Source organism: Botryllus schlosseri, chromosome 10, assembly GCF_051294905.1.
Source record: "Botryllus schlosseri isolate E-star chromosome 10, Bs_hap1, whole genome shotgun sequence".
NCBI classification, from domain to species: Eukaryota; Metazoa; Chordata; class Ascidiacea; order Stolidobranchia; family Styelidae; genus Botryllus; species Botryllus schlosseri.
The window spans coordinates 5925433-5937957 of NC_137245.1; the positions used below are offsets into that span (position 1 = coordinate 5925433).

At 42.6% G+C, this 12525-nt stretch overlaps 2 long non-coding RNA genes across 3 annotated transcripts in view; both read left to right on the top strand.

Annotated features, from left to right (window-relative positions):
- The window catches only part of LOC145448778 (uncharacterized), a 75870-nt gene extending 74266 nt beyond the window's left edge, over nucleotides 1–1604 (top strand). For both annotated transcript variants that reach the window (XR_013918021.1, XR_013918022.1), the window contains exon 4: nucleotides 1045–1604. This is a non-coding gene — a long non-coding RNA (uncharacterized LOC145448778). The remainder of the gene's footprint in view (nucleotides 1–1044) is intronic.
- LOC145449027 (uncharacterized) overlaps nucleotides 1–12525 on the top strand; it is a 374781-nt gene that overhangs the window by 312377 nt on the left and 49879 nt on the right. The gene's annotated exons all lie outside the window — the stretch shown is intronic.

A 12525-nucleotide genomic window follows, 5' to 3' on the forward strand; every position in this document is an offset into this window, starting at 1 on the left:
GCAATATGCATTTTTTCCGCACTCGATATTGGCAGTGTTGAGGGATTATTTAATGGAAGTATTTCTTACGGAAATTTCAAACGTTGCATTGCATCAAACAAGCATTGTTCAATCTACGCAGAATTGCTGGGCGGTCTGTATGTTTGACAGCCCTGATGTAATGGAATGTGGCTTCTTGCCAACATGGGTAGTCAAAGTAAAAGTAGTCAGTACTGCTCAAGTAATACATAATTTCTAGTGAAGTATATGTAGTGGTTTACAAGACATGTTAAACCTACCTCAAGGAAGCAGTTAGTGTGATGTCGTAAATTTGGTCTAGGTGTCGCTTGATTTTAGCATATAACCGTAAGTGGCATTTAACAAATTGAAGTATTCAACGTTGGGACCAATGTTCCCTCTAATTTTTGACGGGTCTGCGCACACTCACCAACTTACTGCGCAGACCCTTGAAAAACAGTGCGTAACGACTAAAAAAAGGGTCATCACTTCGAATTTTTTGTGCGCGCAACTTGGATTTTCTGTGCACAGATACCGTGAAAGCACTGCGTATTTGCGCATGTGCTCAGCTTAGAGGGAACATTGGTTGGGACTCTAGTGGAAGTAGAAGTAACAGGAATTTATACTGGATTATGTAATGATTTACGAAGTATATTAAAACTACTCCCAAGTTGAAATTGAAGTTGAAAGATACTAGAGTAGTTTGAAAAGTGTAGATTTGGTTGTAATGTTTCATTATTTTACCATGTAATGGTCCGAACATGGTTAGCCGAAGTAAAAGTAGTCGTTTTTGGTACTTGAGCTGAAGTAGAAGTAACATCATAAATTTCAACTGAAGTAGAAGTAGCAATTTTCAAGTTATGTCAAAATTATTTCAAGTGGAAGTGGTCTCCGTCAAACAGGAGTTAGTTCTCAAGCAGACATGTACTGGTAAGTAACGTAAATCTGTAGTGAAGTATATGTAGCACTTTCCAAGGCGTTGTAGAACTACTTCGAGCGGAAATAGGCAACATACAGAATTCACTGACATTGCCGTATATATTTCAGCCGCAAGCGCCGAGAAAAAACGTGTTGGTGCAACCACTTGTGATTGACGAAGAAAAAGATTAGGCACTCAACATCAGCAAACGGTGCATTGATTTAATTCTTGCAGAGTGAATTTTTACTGAACGCTATTTGTAATGCTCGTTTTAAATTGTTGCGGTTTCTTTATTCCTGTGATACCATTCTTTAATTTAATCAATTTTTTGCACATGGACTGTTCCATTAGCTTCGAGTTGTCCCAACAGTTGCAGTGTCTTATGTACCTGTGACACCTTTTTTTATGTAATTAATGCTTTTTTACTTTCACTGTTAGTCATTAGTTTGAGTGGTATTAGCAGTTGCTGTTTGGTAAACTCCAGTGACACATTTTCTGTGATTGCTTGTCGCAATATGATTTTTCACTTCAGCCTTGACTGTGTTAAGTGGTAGTAGTTCTAGCCTTATGTCACATTTTGTGTTTCGTAAATTAGATAGTTGTAGTTTCGTTGATAATAACCAATATTGTATTTGTATTTTGCCCGTTTCATTCCCCACTCACCCAATATACGCTGTGTGTGAGCTGATATGATGTTGTATCCCATGTTGTTAGTCGTGAGGCGTTGAACCAGGTATGGAGTGGAGATGATAAAGGGGGCGAATGACACTTCCATAGGGAGTGGCGTCGTGTCCACAGTACGTCAGGCGTGTCCATAGGGAGTGGCGTCATGTCCACAGTACGTCAGGCGTGTCCGTAGGGAGTGACGTCAGGTCCAAAGTACGTCAGGCGTGTCCATAGGGAGTGGCGTCATGTCCATAGTACGTCAGGCGCGTCCATAGGGAACCACGCGACGTCCAGGCTAGGTCAGACGCGTCCATGACGAGTCTCTCCATGTCCACAGCACGTCATTGCGGACGTACTCAGCGAGTGGACAGGACGTCTCTAGTTGTCGACAAACCCACTCCAGGGAGGTAACGGCCGGAAGTAACGGGATGTCCTGCCAGCTATTCCACCGGAAGTCAAATGGACATCGAGTGTTTTCTGGGTAGTTACAACAATTATACGGCCGGGTTTGAGTTCTTACACACGCAAGACTGGTGATTCAATTCGTCGGAATAACACCCTTTCTGCCTTTAGAATCTTCTCTCTTCGTTTCCATAAAACCAATTGCTATACATCTTATCAGTGTGAGTTTGGGCATCCATACTGGAATTGCATCTTAATTATAGCTAAGCGCTGTATGTGCTACCAATAAGAAGGGCCATTGGTAAAGCATCCGTCGTCTATAGATCTGGATCAAGGTTGTAATTATACGCGCAACAGTGGTTGATTCGATTCGTCATACTAACAACCTCATTGTATTTAAAATCCTGGCTCTTCGACAGCATGAAATCAATAGCTATACAGTACACATCTTTACAGTGTTAGTTTGCATGGGTATAGCCGTCCAATAGGACCGGTTACATGGCGCAGGCTATTGCAGAGCTCTTCAACCGGGCGTATCGTGTACCAAAACTTTTGAAGGCTGCACCACTCGAATGGCGAGTGGCGAGATACCGCAGTGGTATAATCCGCGGCTGCAACACCAATGGGTGCGGGTTCGAGTCCGACCGAGGTCGACTTCCGAATTCCGATACCTAAGTGTTGGAGGTTTACCTCCTCCTCGCCACCTTTTCCGCGTCAGCGGTGTCTTACAAAAAGCCTAGAGGTGGGCCGTGCTGTAAGTCGGCAGTTACGGAGAAATAAGAAGAATATCGGCCTGGTGTAAATGACCATAGTAGTCGACAAACACCATGAATACCCAAAAACAAACAAACAAACCACTCGAATGGGGTGCACCTGCATTACAATGTATCAATGACTACTGACTAGCTATTACAATAAATAGGCAATATTTTGCTTCAAAACAGTTTGACCAGATTTGCAATATCGCACAATGTTCCAATCAACTGTACGCTGCTTGTAAATTACATTCCTTTTGCGACGTCATAAACAAATGTTTCTCCTCATCGAATAACCCTTGGTAATGAACTTATTGGTTTTGTAGTAGATCAGGGTGCAGTTTGCTTGTGTTAAGCTTATGATATCTGACTATAATGATTCTGAAAAAATACGGTGAGATAGCTCAGACATCTTGAATTGGTAGCCTACTTGCTGCGCCATGCTTATAGATAGCGCAATCTACATAATTTCAGGGCAGTAGTCAGCGGATCTTGGGGTTTGTTTGATATTCATGGGGGTTCGACTACATCGGTCACTTCATTTTTATTTCGCATTTACCGACTTACAACAACGCCTGAGTAGACTCATGAGTCGAGTCGTTACAACCCTGGGACAGACGATCATTTTTATTTCAGCATCGTTCATAATGCTAATGCTACATGAGAGCATCAGCTAGCCATTTCATTCCATATTGAATCGCGAAAAATTTAACTTAGCCTACTTTACACGTCCAATGTAAATACAGCAAAGATGGAAATATAGCTGGGTACACCCGAATTCCCCCATAGCGAAGGTTTTTATTTAGGCCATCGACTCTTTCTGGACAAAGATAAGGATGTTCTGCATCTGAGCGCAGTCCGCTATATACATAAAAATATACTACCGCATATACTTAGGGAATTGCCGCAAAAACAAATATGATATTCGCCCACAATGTTACAATTATAAGTCACGACATATCAAGTAGGTCCCGATTCGTTAATCTTCATCTAGATCAGTGCTCTTCAACCTTTTTCGACGTGGTACACCCTTTTAACGTTTGCTCAAAACTCGTACACCCCTGCTCATTAGCGGTCTTCAAAAATGAATTTTTTTCTCAAATCGTACTGGCTACTTGATAAAATTGTTAGGTTACCTAACAAGCCTACACACCAAATTTGGTTCAATTCCAACCAGTAGCCGCCTTACTACTTTATTATATAAAAATAAATAACGAAAAATTTGAAATTTTTCTGTTCACCCCATGAAAGTATTAGGTTGTCTATATAAACGATGTTTTTCAAATTTGGTTCAATTTCGACCGGTAGAAGCGGAGTTATTGCCGTCAAAAAAATTGGATTTGAAAAAAAAAGTATTTGGTCACAGAGTCTATTCGCTGCCAGTTAGGCCCCCCGCCACGCAAATTGGAATTTATTTCGTGTCAGAGCAAAAACAGCATGACATTACGAACGATAATCAACCTAAATGTAACAGGATTTGGGAGAGAGTAGGTAAAGCTACTGCTGCAGAAGCGGTAATTCAGATCAGCGATGATAGCAGGCGCACCAGCCTACTGCGTATCAGGCCTGCTCCACACCACACACAGTCGATAGTAGCACATGGGCTGCAAGAGATGTCAGTAACCTCAGATCGTATGCCGCTATACGCAGTCTATTGTCGCTAATTTACATCAGTAATAACAAAATACTAAATTGCAAATGTATGGCGAAATATTGGACATACAATCAGCATTTAAACAAAAGGGTTCCGATTTCAACAGGGAAGCTGTTTTGACCCTGGCTGGCTACGTCACTTCATTTATGTGCATTGCGGTATTTATTAACGTCGGGTAGGAAGTGCAGATTCAAAAAGTCTGAGCTATCGCGGCAGTTTCCTCAAAAATCACTAAAAGACAAATGACTAGCTCAGTGGTTCTTAACCCTTTTTCCTCCAGCGCCCCCTTTCAAAGATTATCGGGCTCCAGCGCCCCCCAACCTCATATTGTAAGGAATGTACCAAAGACAATGAGTAAGAGGGAGGGCCGTAACAGAACTTCGTCAACTCCCCTAAAAAACGATTGCCTTGCGCACCCATAGCGTGATAAACCAAACTTCTGAAGGCATCGCCCCAAGAACCCCGTAGCGTGATTTCGATGGTCAGCAAAGTTTGTGTGGCCTAGGCCTGGTCGCTTTAGGTGCCAAAATATTCTATAATGCATAAATGAATAGTTGGTAATGACATAGGCCTATATATGTCGCTATAAACTTTTCATCCTCTCAGCCCACGTAATCAGATTTACCAGTAGCGCTGAGCTGTTGTATTGGAAAATAAACGGCACGTAATTAATAATAATCATATTCGGGCGTGCCCGTAGGTACAATTAATTCGTTACCAGGGCCGTAACAGCACTTCGTCAGCCCCCAAAAAAACGTTGGTCTTGAGTTCTCCGAAGGGAGATAAACCAAACTTCCGGGGGGCTCCGCCCCCAGAGCCCCCTTCGGCTGTCCGCTATTTATTGATACTGGTCATCTACATTGGGTGTGCATTTACTGAGCCAGCTATTCTCGCCTAGACGCGCGAAGCGCGAAAAATTTCAATAATTATTGATTGAATTGGTCAATATGATCGGGAAGTGCATATACATTAATATCAATTTTTATCCTTTCTCTGCTCACGTAAACTGATTTACCGGTAGAGCTGAGTGATGTGTGATTGAAAGGGTAGGACCCCTCAATAATAATTATACATCTTACACTTCGTCAGGCCCGCTGAAAAAACTTGGGTCTTGGGCTTCCATAGGGTGATAAACCGACCGCCCCCCATCACGTTGTTCGCTTTTGCCACGAAATCAGCTGTACTGTTTAGCGAGACAGTGCTAAGCGCGAAAATTTTCGATAATTCACGATAAAATCGGTCAATAAGATCGGGAATTGCATATATATTGCTATCAATTTCTTGTCCTCTCCGCTCACGTTGCCAGATTTACCGGTAGAGCTGAGTGAGGTGCAATGTTCCCTCTAAGCTGCGCACGTGCGCAGTGCTGACACGGTCTCTGCGCACAAAAAATATACGTTGCGCACAACAAATCCGAAGTTATGACCTTATTTTAGTCGTTACGCACTGTTGTCCAAGGGTCTGCGCAGTGAGTTTGTGAGTGTGCGCAGACTCGTCAAAACGTAGAGGGAACATTGTGAGGTGTCTTGGAAACTGTAGGGCCCGTAAGTAATAATTAAACATAGCCGGGCGGGCGGACCCGTTGATATGACTTCGTAGCATGATGTTATTTCGTGACCTCCTGTCTGCTATATCAAAAAATATAGAATCGCCCAACAGGGATATCGCCCAACGGGGATATCTAGTTCTTTATATCCCTGTCGTCCAATCGTACTAAACTAAAAGACGCATACGATTTCAAATTGGTATTTCTTCACTGGCATATTATTTTTCCCTGCCAGATGGAATTCGTCTTCTGAGGTTCAGATTGCCAAGACAGGAACATTCGGTGCCAGTCATATAGGCGCCTATGGACAATTAAACCTATATGTCTTTTGTAGGCTATTAATAACGAAGTTTTCGGTGTTAATTCGCTCTGAATATACTCATTAAGGATATGTCCTACTACCACATCATCTACTGCGAAGTCATTTTTCTCCAGCGCCCCCCATACCGCCCCCCCTGAGCCAAGAGCCCCCCATATCGCCCCCTGAGCGTTTCCGCCCCCCTTCAAAATCGCCAGCGCCCCCTGGGGGGCGCTGGAGGCAAGGTTAAGAACCACTGGACTAGCTGAACACATGTTTGTTAACTGCATACTTTCCAACACCAAACGGAACCATTGGTCTATTGCCGACGGCTAAATGAATGGAAGGAATATTTGCTTATGACATCACAATCAATCGGTGTACAGTATTACACTTGAGATAACATCGTGCCATATTGCTCATTAACCTGTGCGTCAACCTGTACTGACCCATAAACCTGCCTTATCGATAGCTAGCCATCGGCTCATTGTAATTCGGATCTGGTACACCCCTGTATACCCCATCCGAGTGGTACACCCTTTGCAAATTCTGGTACATCCTAGGGCAGGGGTGGGCAAACTACGGCCCGCGGGCCGCATGCGGCCCGCAACACCGTTCTGTGCGGCCCGCGAGAGTCTGAAGAGACTTTAAAAAAATATTGATAAAATGCGTACTAAAAATCGAATTAATGCAGGGACTTGATTAACTGTTCTTAGTATACTTCACCATGATAATTCTACGGCAGTGGTTCTCAAACTGGTTGGTGCGCCCCCCTGGGGGGCGTGAAAGCATCTGAAGGGGCGCAAAGCTGAGCTCAACTAAAAAATTTTTTCGCGCTTCGCGCGATTTACTTTCGATTGAGAGTTATTGCTCTGTATTTAGTCTCTCATCCACCGTCGTAACCTTCCATGCCATCAAACAACCCGTTGAGTTAGCTAGCATCCTGGTTGCGTTTTGTCATATGACGATAAGGGGGCGCAAAATCTTTCACCATCATAAGTTTGAGAACCTCTGATCTAAGGTAAATACTTAATATCACAGCGGGATAGTTGCAACGAAATTGACATAATTTGGATCGCGAGTGGGATTTCAGATTGGCCACTCCATTTTTAATTATTTCAGTGTTGTACTTGTAAAAAAACGATTCGGGCGTGTCTTAGGTAGATTCATTGTCTGTATGCGTAGAATTGGGATATTTATATTTTATCTACACATAGTAGAAGCGTGTTTGAAGCTAACATGGTTATGATGCTGCCAGCATTGTGTGTCCGGGAACTGAACCAGAAGTGGATCGCTGCTCACAGATTTCAATTTCAATCCTGTTATAACAATCGGGCCAACCGACTTTCATCTCTATAGTTTTTACAAATTGGTTATCGAGGTACGGCAGCCTATGAAATCTCGCCACTATATGTTTCTGACGTGCGTACGATATCATCAGAGCAATGTTTGGCGTGTTTTAAATAAGCACATATATTATCTCCATGTCCTCACTATATAATCAAATATCAATATTGCGTTCGGTTTATAATCCCAATTTTATATAGTGCGGCCCGCGAATGGATCCAGATGTTGAATGCGGCCCGCGAGCTCAAAAGTTTGCCCACCCCTGTCCTAGGGTGTACGACAACCCCGATTGAAGAGCACTGGTCTAAGATACAATAAGACAACGTGGGATAATGCCTTTGCTGCAGCGCTCCACTATACCGTCTCGACTATGCTGACGATTTACCTTGACATGATGAAAAGTTGCAGGAACTTGTCACGTACAGCGACGTAGCAGGGATAAAGCGAGGGCAGAATTAACGGTTCCAGGCACATATCTGCACTCGCGGCCTGGTGCCAGGTGGAGAGACCTTGAGATGTGTACCGAGTTCAGCTCTATTCCGTTATCTAAACTTACTTGAGAAAGACAGGTAAAAATATAAGGTGATTAATAATACTCCATTGAAACACCCTGGTGCACTGTCGACGGGAATCGTTGATTTCATTCATTTTAACAGGATGCGAATCTGGTAAGCAGCACCTTCAAGTACAAAATATTGCTTTCGTGTTTAGTCCAACAGGTGAGAATGTGCCAGATGCAATAATTCTCATGGAGTTACATCCCAGGTATGAAGTAGGTTCCGTTTCCGTGTACCACTCCAAGAAGACGCCAAAAGGTATTACACTTAAGCAGAATACTACATCTTCGAGATAGCTATATTCATAAAAAGTGGTGTATTTTACTCGTTTTCATCGACTGGAATGGGTTCGGAAGCAAGCTTTTGTGCCAACAAGCGCCGTTTTCCGGAATTGGACCCTACGCCATGGTGGAAACATTATAAATAGGCCCACGCGACTTTCCAGCTATAAGTATTTTGTGTAAACGTTCACTAATGCCATAGTTTCTTGTATAAGGATCATCGAATATTAGCATGACAAACTGCGATCACTCAGCTCAAACGTGATAATTGGTGTGTGGCCGGTTTACTCTACAAATATATGAATTATTTCCGTCGCTGGTAAATATTCGCCAGTGGCGGTCGGTGTTTTCGGTATTAACTCGCTGCCTGCAAATCTCTGTGATCGAATGTCTCTTTTAGTTTAATATCGAATCTTTGAGTTATGGCAAGGAAATACCCATGGGACGAAGGCTTTCCGATTGAGAATTTACCCACATATTCCGATGCGCAGTCACAATTAGGCAGAGGTGGTCAGTAACGAAGTACTTCTACTGTTTGAGGTACTGGAAGTAGACTTTGCCTACTCACACTACTTTTTAAGAAGTTGTGATTTTAGACTCCTTCTACTTCTACTTAACAGTTTTCAGTTTTGTAGGCAAAATTAGGCGTAGAATGCCTACTTCAGTGGTTCACAACCTTTCTGTCTTCGCGGACCCCTTTCGGGTCGTCACGGATTCCGCGGACCCCCAGGAAGTTTTAGGTCAAATTTAGCTCAATTATCGTACAATCGTCGTCTGTCTCGTGCATATGATAACTATAGGCTTAGTGATAACTAGCAACAAAATGACTTTTCTTGAAAATAAGATCATACTATTCATGTAAAAATTGAGTTGACTGCTATTATTTCAAAGCGAATTCTGCAACTACATTACTTGAAATACGTGGTCGTGTCTTGAAAATCCGATCCTGCGATTGATATGAACGAGTGCCGAAAATCCATTTCCACAAATACAGATGGTGGCGAATGCAATAATCACGCGTAACGCTTCCGACGACACATCTGGGTATGATCGCAACAAATATGCCACCAAAATTGACTAATAATTTTTTTAATGAACATATAACGTCAAGCCTGGTCATTTCTATTTAGCAGCTTATCTTGAAGTTATTATGGGAAATGGTTATGTATATCACAGGAGAAATGAATTTTTGTGAACATTTCGAAGTCACCATGTAAATATTCATCCCAATTTGTTCCACAATCCCCAACAAAACATCTCTAAACACCAAAATGTTTGTATCAGTAGGCTATTGGCAATTTAGCAGTCATAAAGAGTATGCACAGTAGGATATTTCATCTCAGATGTCCGATCTGTTGATGTTAGCTCTGGAGTTGTACTAGTAATGAATCGAAACTGCCTCGTGATTTTCCTAATTAAAAAAAATACAAATTAGGTTATCAACTATTTTGAGGCTTCGCGGACCCCCTGAAAATGCGTCGCGGACCCCCGGTTGAGAACCGCTGGCCTACTTACTTACTTACTTACTTACTTACTTGTGAACCACCACTCCTACTTCTACTTGAGTAGAAATTCCGGCTTTACTTCTACTTCTACTTGAGTAGCGACGGTGACTACTTTGACCACCTCTGCAATTAGGTTCAGTAAGTGACATTTCATCGTCATGGCAGTGTGGCATGGCAAGTGTCGTTGCCAGGGCCGTAACAGCACTTCGTCAGCCCCCCCCAAAAAACTTTGGTCTTGGGCCCCCCATAGGGTTATAGATCGAACGTCTGACCGAACGTCCCGGACCCCCCTCCGGCGATACACTAGCTGTTTACCACTATTCATCATGTTCGTTGGGAGTTTCTTTAGTGACTCAGCTTTCGTCGCCTAAGCGCGCAAAGCGCGCAAAATTTCTAGAATTCATGATTTCATCGGTCAGTATGATCGGGAATAGCATACATTTTTATCAAGTTTTATCTTCTCTCTGCTCACGTAATCAGATTTGCCGGTAGAGCTGAGTGAGGTGTGTTTGAAAAGGTAGGACCACTCAATAATAATTAAACATCTTCGGGCGTATACCCGTTGGCAGGAACAAAACAGCACCTCGTCAGGCCCCAAAAAACGTGGGTCTTGGGCTCCCATAGGGTGATAAAACGACCTCCCCATCACGTTGTTCGCGTTTATCACGAAATTACCCGTACTGTATTGTGACCTAGCGCGAAGCGCGAAAATTTTCGAAAATTTATGATAAAATCAATCAGATCGGCGACTGCATATATAATATGCTATCAATTTATTGTCCTCTCTACTCACGTAATTAGATTTACCGGTAGAGCTGAGTGAAGTGTCTTGAAAACGGGAGGGCCCGTAAATAATGATTAAACATCTTCGGTCGGGCGGAACCGTTGATACGATTTCGTAACATGATGTTATTTAGTGACTTCCAGTCTGCTATAACAAAAAATATAGAACCGCCCAAACGTAGGCTTCTAAACTAAGAGAAGCACACGATTTCAAATTGGTAATTCTTCCCTGGCATAAAATTTTTCCTATCGGGATAGTATTTGTCTTGTGAGGTTCAGATTGCAAAGACAGGAACATTCGGCGCCAGTCATGTAGGCGCCTATGGACAATTAAACCTATATGTATTTTGTATATATAGCGTAGTCTTTGATCTGCATAAGGGCATAGACCTTTTCGGCCAAGCTTTTCTCACTGCCAATCGTTCCGGCACACTTCTTGGAGTCGCATGTTATATGGCCTAAAACGTGATTGTATGTCTTGGTGGGTCGTGGCGCGGTAATGGCCCAATACCCAATAATAAAGATAAATGGCTACTTGAATTTTGAAAAAATTGCATAAATTTTCAAAAAATACTCTATGATTTATGCTAATTTACGAAATAATTTTGGGCCCTTCATCGAGCTCGGCCCCACCCCCCAATTGGGGGTTTTGGGGTGCGGCAGTTACGGTGCTGGTCGTTGCACAATGCACATGCTCAGTCTTCCCGTAGTCGCCGCATTGTAAACAGCGTCCTGGTTCTAAATGTCATTATTGTATTCTCATTATTAGAGTATCTGCCAGCGTATTTTTTACGATATGTTATACTATCGATTGATTGATAATCAGTCTGTAATACACTCAACGGTATTTACTGTGTCTGGACTTAGCAGCCAGTTACTAATACTCCGAAGTAAGTCATACTCGCATCATATGCTTCAGTCCAACTCGCCGTCGAGTTGTATCAGTTCTTGCGAAGGAGTTTTGGATGATTGGAGTTTTTCGATGATAATTCTCGTATTATCCTTGATTGGTGGATAATCCGAGGATTATCAACGAAAAAGTCCAATAACTCAGCTTCTACTAGTTGGAATTGAGTCAAATTTGTTTTGCATCGTGTCTGAAGACAGCTCAACAATTTCACGGGGTTGACAGAAACATTTGAATTTTTTTTAATTTTCCTGTTTAAATTTAAAAAATTAATTGGATCTGCGGAGCCCTATACTCGTTAGAATTGAACCAAATTTGGTGTGAAGCGTTTTTAATGGTAACCTGACAATTTATTGGCTGAATGGCTGGAATCCAGAACAAAAAGTTATTTTTGAACAGCCCTACTCCACAGCCCTGCGGCTTACGACATGACCTTTTCAGCAAATATCTATTTCCTCCGTAATTTCGTCTTTCTAAGCACTCGGCACAGATGCGTGACAGACAGACCATAAAATCATCAGTTAACACCACTGCGTACTAGTGCGGAACATGTACCGGATCCAGATCGGATATCCCGCCGGATTTTTTTTTTCAATTTAGGCCGGCTCGGATCGGAGTCAGATCAGTACTTTTTCTGATACGGCCGAAGCCGGATCAGTACATTTTTGATAAGGCCAGAATCTTTATGGATGAGCATGACTTTTGTAACTAAATAACTACCAACCAACCAACCACATGCAAGTAACCGCCTAGTAGATGCGAAAATAAACAATCAACATTTATAAATTCACAGAAACACCGTACCGTGTAGGGCCGGACTTTTCCCTTTTGGCCGGGGCCGGATCAGCACTTTTTCCTGATAAGGCCGGAGACGGATCGGAGCCGGACTAGAGAATTGAAAAACCGGA